Source organism: Ctenopharyngodon idella, chromosome 16 (genome assembly GCF_019924925.1).
Source record: "Ctenopharyngodon idella isolate HZGC_01 chromosome 16, HZGC01, whole genome shotgun sequence".
NCBI lineage: Eukaryota > Metazoa > Chordata > Actinopteri > Cypriniformes > Xenocyprididae > Ctenopharyngodon > Ctenopharyngodon idella.
In genome coordinates this window covers 13,678,894-13,686,050 of record NC_067235.1, presented here as the reverse complement: position 1 = coordinate 13,686,050, position 7,157 = coordinate 13,678,894, and positions in this window count along the sequence as shown.

The window sequence follows — 7,157 nt, the reverse complement described above, 5'->3', positions numbered from 1 at the left end:
AGGGATTTGAGGGAATTTAAAAAATAAATAAATATGAACAGGGAAAAAAATTGACTTTTTGGTAAAGTAATCATTCAACTTGAACTATTTGCAAATAATTTAGGGTAATATGGGGTAAAATGACCCAATTTTTTAATTTTGTCTGACTATTTACATTTTTGAGATTTATTCAGATGAAACAGTTTTGAGGTTAAATGATCTAATTTTGTGTCTCTGGAAAATAGTGACCTCTGACATTATATTATGTTGAATATCCAGGGTTTCTGTTTGTTAATGAGGGTTTTGTGTACACAATAATGTTTAATGAGTAAAAAAATATCATTTTAAATTTGAAGTGAAAAGGTAAAAGTAGATCTTTATGGTCTATGGGCTATAGTGGTGTTGTCTATTTCGATGGTTTGTCTATTGTTGTTATGCTGGTGTTTGTAGGAAGATTTGTAAGGTGACCTTTAGTGTCGTGAAAGGCATGCCAGGCCAGTAGTTGGCAGTGTCACTTTGTAAAGAAACACTACGCGCGTTACGTGTTCAGTCTATAGGCACGTAGTGATTCTTTACAAAGTGACACTGCCAACTACTGGCCTGGCATGCATAATACAACATTTTTAGTAGTTTTGCAGATTTGTGTGAATGTGATCGTTTTGACAATATTGTTGTATATGTATCTGAAAAGCGCAAAGGAAAAACTTCTCCATTTTTTGTACATTGTCACGTAAATGTACCTTTATAGTCTGCAAAAGTTTGTCTTCTTGCCCCAGGTAGGGGGCCATCTTACCTTGACTGGCCATCTTAATCATTTTGACATTAGATCACTGAGGCAGATCAGCCTAAAATGTAACTTTTAAAACTTTTTGGCATCCTAACAACAAACAAAGCAGCCTGCAATGAAGTGCTGCAGAGAAGCATAAAAAAAAAAAAAAAATTGGAGAGACAATTTGGCCCCCGTATGGTGGTTAAACAGCCCTGCTTAGACACTTGTTTCACGGTTAGTACAACAACCAAATAACGACTGTTATCTAGAAACTTACAAACAACCTGATTTCAGTATAGTCTTGTGAGCAGATCCCAGTAACTGAGATACAACAAAGGGTTACTGATTCAGTGGTTCATTGAACACAATGATGTCCTCATTTTAACCTCTGTGAGGCTTTAGGCATGATAAAGGAGTTGTCCTGGTTACCATGGCCAGCTGCCAACACTGCCTAATAATCATACTGGGCCTAGTGCTGAAATACTTTATTCACAAATTAATAAAACAATAGAAAACCATGAAAAAGCTAGCATAGATAAAATGCACAGGAATTAACTGAACAAAGAAAATACAATAAAGGCCCTAAATGTGTCAAAATATACAGGTCTGTCATCAAGTGGGACCTGTGGAGATATCTGAAGTGTTCTCACTGTGAACTCTCAACTAAGACAGACAGATCAAACAAAACATGTTTAGAAAGACAAGACCATTTGAAGATAGCAAAACATCAGACCTGTAGAAGAGAGAAAATTTAAAGATTTACAAACAATTCATCAAGTGTGGGACTTTTGAAGACAAGAAAGAGACCTGCACAGTACAGCTGGGCTAAGCGGGGATCTTTACACTACGAAGCTCCACCTGGAACTGTCAGGATGTTTCCCGCTGGAAACTCATCACAAATTTCCTCATGAAGCTGAAAGCAAGAACCTATTGACTGAACAGTGAGATAAAGCAGAAGCAGATAACCAACAGACAATTTACATTATGTACCCCAATCAGCAAGGCTTGTGCATCATCACCAAACCACATGTCATTAAAAAATAATCATGGTACTAATTGGTTTTTATTGTAAATATTTTAATCTTTTAATCAGCCCTAGTATCTTACATTTTAGCTGAAGTTGGTAAGGAAGTTACTAAGACTATAGACTCACTCTCAGCACACACTGTTATCAAGTTAACCATGTTGTGAAATGAACAGACCCCAGAAGAGACAAAGTGCAGATCATCAAAATGTTTAAGACATGCCTTTATCTGAAGAGCCAATGTCCATACCTGTGGTTTGAGATGTCTGCTATAATGCTGTGTGAGAATATCTGCCTTCAAGTATTTTATTAGTAACTAAGTGCATTGTCTACCACAGAAAACATCAAACACAACAGCTATCGTGCAATTAGACATTTAGTTAAAAATTGCCTACAGTAGGTCTCCGTGGCATCACTATGCAAAGCATTTGACAATTTATTGACACTGAATGTAGTCTTTATGTAGTCTGAGCAATGATAAACCATACATGTTTAACTTAAATTTGATTATTTTAATAACTGGCAAAAATGACAAGGAAAAATTCAAACCAAAATCACTGAAAGGGCTTTTCATACAACTAGACACGCATCAGTGTATTATAGATTAAAATATTTTATTAAGACAGTTGAATACAACAGACTGAAAAATTCCTGGAAAATACCACTTTGGAGAAAAGTCAGCATGTCCAAAGCTTATAACAGGTCATGTTTTAGGTATGATACACATTATATCTCCATATAAACCACAAGCTGTTTAACATTTACTTCTTAAAACTAACTAGTGTTTTGATTTCAGATATTTTCTAATGTGTGCTTTTTTTAATTTTTTAATTTAGTAGGCAATTTTTTATGTTATTAATACTTATTTTTTAATTACTAGTAGTAAGTAATCCAAAAGTGACTGGTTTTCAACTAGTCATTAGCATTATTCATTAGATGCTAATATCCCTTTGCTACTAGTCAGTATATACTGGAACAGATATTAGAAACTGGAATAGTAACAAAGAAATGAGTACTAGCTGTAATGAATGGTTAGGTAAGGTAAGGTAAACTGAAACAAGTATCAGCAACAATCGGAGCATTTAGCAATCTGCCACTATTTGGAAAGTGACTAGTAGCAAAGTAATAAATACAAGTATATTGATGATTAGATACTACTATTTATTACGTTGCTACTAGTCACATTTCAGCCTATTCATTTTTTAGTTTCTAATGAAATTGAAGATACAGTGACTACTGGATTACTTACTACTAGAACTACTAACATTAAAATATAAACTAGTTAGTTTTTTTTAGCAATAAATGTTAAAACGGCTTGCCATATACACATTGCCCATTTTACTCCTAATTTCACATTTCCAGTTTAACCTCTGAGAACAGTGCTGAACTGACTTCTTGGGGATCCCACACCATTGAAGGCCTATCCGGGTTCCATGTTGTCTGACCAAAAGCATTGCAAGAAACAGAGTTTTTAGCTGCGCCTATCGTATGTTACCTTTGCATTAAACAATTTGATTCCACGTTGTCTAGTAAAAATAGAAGATTCCGTAGCTTAACAAAGGCCCCAAGACCGTCGAATCGACATCAGTCCCTCTGGACAGCAGCGCATGTCGACCTCCTTCACTGCATGAGCTGTGGCTCGCAAAGAGAGGAGGAGCCGCGACCGGTGCATCGCATATCGACTCCGCCAGATCATCTGAGGCTGCCCTGGTACACCATGAAACAAAAAGGATGGTGCCTTCTACAGCCCGCTTCGTACTGATAAAACAGTACAGAGGAGTCGTCTAATGAGTATTTATTTCATCACCGTGGACCGAGCATTAAACACAAGCATTTTGGATCTATCTAACACCAGGCGAATTGTGTTTTCGAGAGTAGTTTGTTGACCCGTGTGGATTTGACGTCTGTGTTCTGCTGGATGTTTAGGAAAAAATCAAGTGGAAGAAACTGCCATCATTGTCCTACAAGATGGAGTGCTTGACCGAACTGGAGAAGTATACGAAGTAAGTACTTTACAGCTGCTATGCGTTTGTTTTGGCACACAAAACATATCCATTGAAAACCTACATGCACTACAGATTTTAACCAGTTAGCCATTGAGCTATCTAGTTATCTAGTGCTGCTAACTCGCTAACCCAACGATTATAGTGACCCCTTCATGGTTTCAGAGCGTAAACCACAGGTCAAACTGTACATTTTAGTTTGTAGACAAAAGGATACTGTAGATAACCCGTTAAGCTCAATAAATAGATTCGGTTATGAAAAAATAAACAATCATAGACGTTTCAAATGGTGACCATAGCGACAGTTCACTCTGCAGTTAGCCAGCGAGCCGAGAAAAACTACTACATGCTGGGACCGATCAATAAATGTAAATAAGATTAAATAAAATTTGATATTCTTTGTTGTTAGAAATTCACAGAATGTCATTTATAATTGTAAATATTTTTATACAATACTGTAATGTCAATGTATATGATATTTCTTGGATACACAAGTGAAAACAGATGCAGCGAGGCCTCCGTGTAGGCCTTATATCCACGAGGTAAATTTTTCAGCTCCCCGCGGTTCAGTGCCAGCGCGTTGCCATTGTGAACCGGGCAGTCAGTGCTGGAGTTACTGGTAACGAACCGAAGGCCGTGTTATTAGAGAACCTGAGTTGTTGTTTTGTTATTGTCATCCACAGCAATAAATGAACTGAGTCAACTATAGACAAAATATTGCTATGTTGTGCAAACAAATGTCACCCACATGGCTCCTCTGCAGTATTTAAGCATTTATTTGTCCCCTTTGCCACAACATGCCTATTTTAAACATAATCTTTCATTATATGATCAACGATCAAGCTATTATTATTGGACATATCAAACTACATAATTCAGTGTTACTCAATTATGTCAGAACCCCAAACGTGCTTATTGATATTGTGCGTCCAGGTCACGCATTTTACCTTAAACATTTGAGACAAAAGACAGTTTGTCCTGCTGAGGCAGATAAGTGCTGTTCCCTCCACTTCTGTCTGCTGCTGCAAGCAGCCAGATGATCATTTCAAATCTACGTTTTCTCATTTCGAAAAGCATAGCAAATCTAAGGCTTAAACTATTTTTATTATTAAAAATATAAATTAAAGCATACAAAAGTAAACAAAATACCCTAAACTCAAACATGAAAATAATAATATTGCCATTAACTGCATAGCCCCAGTAATATGCAAAATGATTAATATGACATGTAGGCTGAATATGAAAGCAGTCATTTTGTATATCCACAAATAACACAGAAGTGTACTTTACTAGCCGTAAATATGGAACAAACACTAGGCCAAATACTGTATTACTGTTAGCCATTAATATTCAGGTGAGAGGAATATGCAGCAGAATATTGTAAAGTTTGATTTGACAGCAAAATGAGAAGTGTTTCCCTGTTGAACTGTTAATAAGCCTATTTATTTTACTGTCTTAATAAAGCACAATTATATAGTTCGTTGCATCTTAAAGTCAGCATGAAATGAAAATTCACTATCCATTTACTAAATGTATGTTATAGATCTTATTGTGAATGGTTTCATTTTTTTTCTCTCTCTCTCTCTTTTGAACTTTTAATGTTTTAATCAAAAAGTCATAACTGGATCTACTGGTGAAAATGACAGCTTCTCTCTGGTCACGTATGCAAGACTCCAATCATTTAGTGCACTTAAAGGTATAGTTCACCCAAAAATGTAATTTCTGTCATTAATTACTCACCCTCATGTCGTTCCAAACCCGTAAGACTTTCGTTCATCTTTGGAACACAAATTAAGATGGTTTTGATGAAATCCAAGAGGTTTCTGGACCACCGAGAAACGTCATTGCAACTTTCAAGGCCCAGAAAGTTAGTAAAGACATTAAAATACTCCATGTGACTACAGTGGTTCAACCTTAATGTTATGTAGCGTCGAGAATACTTTTTGTGCGCAAAAACAAAACAAAAATAATGACTTTATTCAACAATATCTTGACAAAAGCAAATTGAACCCATCATAATCAGCACCGCTGTCTACATGCTGCGTGGCACAACATAACAAATTCCCCACAGTAAACTGATGCCCTGTTATGTTTCTGACATACTCCAAGTGCTCACGTAACTTCCGACACAAAGGACAAATGGATGGTCTTTCTGTAAACATGCTTAAGGTGTGTCAGTCAGTACAAGTAACGCATTGAGAGATTTTTCATGGCTTATTGTACTCAATAACTCTCTTTAACATCAAGCGTGTCACGCACTTCATTTTCTTATTCATGCATGTTCTTTTCATAAAAACAGAAATGTGTCCAAATATCTGCTTATAAGAAGCTTGGTACATTATCTGTGAACATCAGACACAAGTGCTTTGCTTCCGTAGGAACTTTTTTATTAATATATAATAAGAGTACTTTATTTGCAATAAAACAGTACATTAATACGTATGATGGGCCTTTTTAATTAGCCTACATTTTTAAAAATCTATTATTTTGTTTTTATGCGTCAATTTAGAATCGCTCACATCAGCATCGCAATGCATCATAAAAATGATTATATTCCACAGCTCTATCAATTTCATTGGCAGTTTAACATTGCTTGTACCTGCTGTCCTTGACTAGATCAAAACAGACTTCTGACCCTTTTTTTGTGATGCACCAGTTGAGAGCCACTGGCCTAGACAGCAAAAACACAATAATCTAATCATAAAAAAAAATTTTGCACTTATAAGGGGCTTTCACACCAAATAGTTCTAGGAACTCAGTTATAGGAGCTAGCCACTAGGATAGTTCTCCCAGAACTAATTTCTCCCCCGGGCCTTGTTCATGGTTGCATTCACACTGGGAATAGAAACTCTGAAGTGGCCGACAGAGGCATCTTTAAGCGCAGCATTTACAAACGCTAAAAACCGGTGAATGGACGATGCTGTGATTGGAGCTGTTTGTTGTGTGTCGTGGGTTTTGTGATAACGGAGATTGAATGCAAACGCATAATCTACGTGACTGAAAGAGCAAAAAGTGGGGCTAAGAGACGAAATATCCTATGACAACTTTCAGTATCGAGGCAGAGAAATGAACCCAACCCTGCAGACAACAGGTTTTTGCTGTTTTCCATTTTTGTAAAATAAATATGTTTACACAGCTTTTTAACGGGTGCTGGTGTTTGACATGCGTTTGACCAATCAACGTACACTCACGTCACTGATAGTTCCTATAGAGCTGATTTAGACCCTACTCTGGAGTAGGAGCTAATTTAGTTCAACCAAAAGGAGTTCCTAGAACTAAAATCGTTCCTAGTTCTTGTGGTGCGAACATGGCAAATAGTTCAGCCAATAGTTCTAGGAATTATGAAAAGGTTCCTCTGGTGTGAAAGCCCCTGAAGAAACAT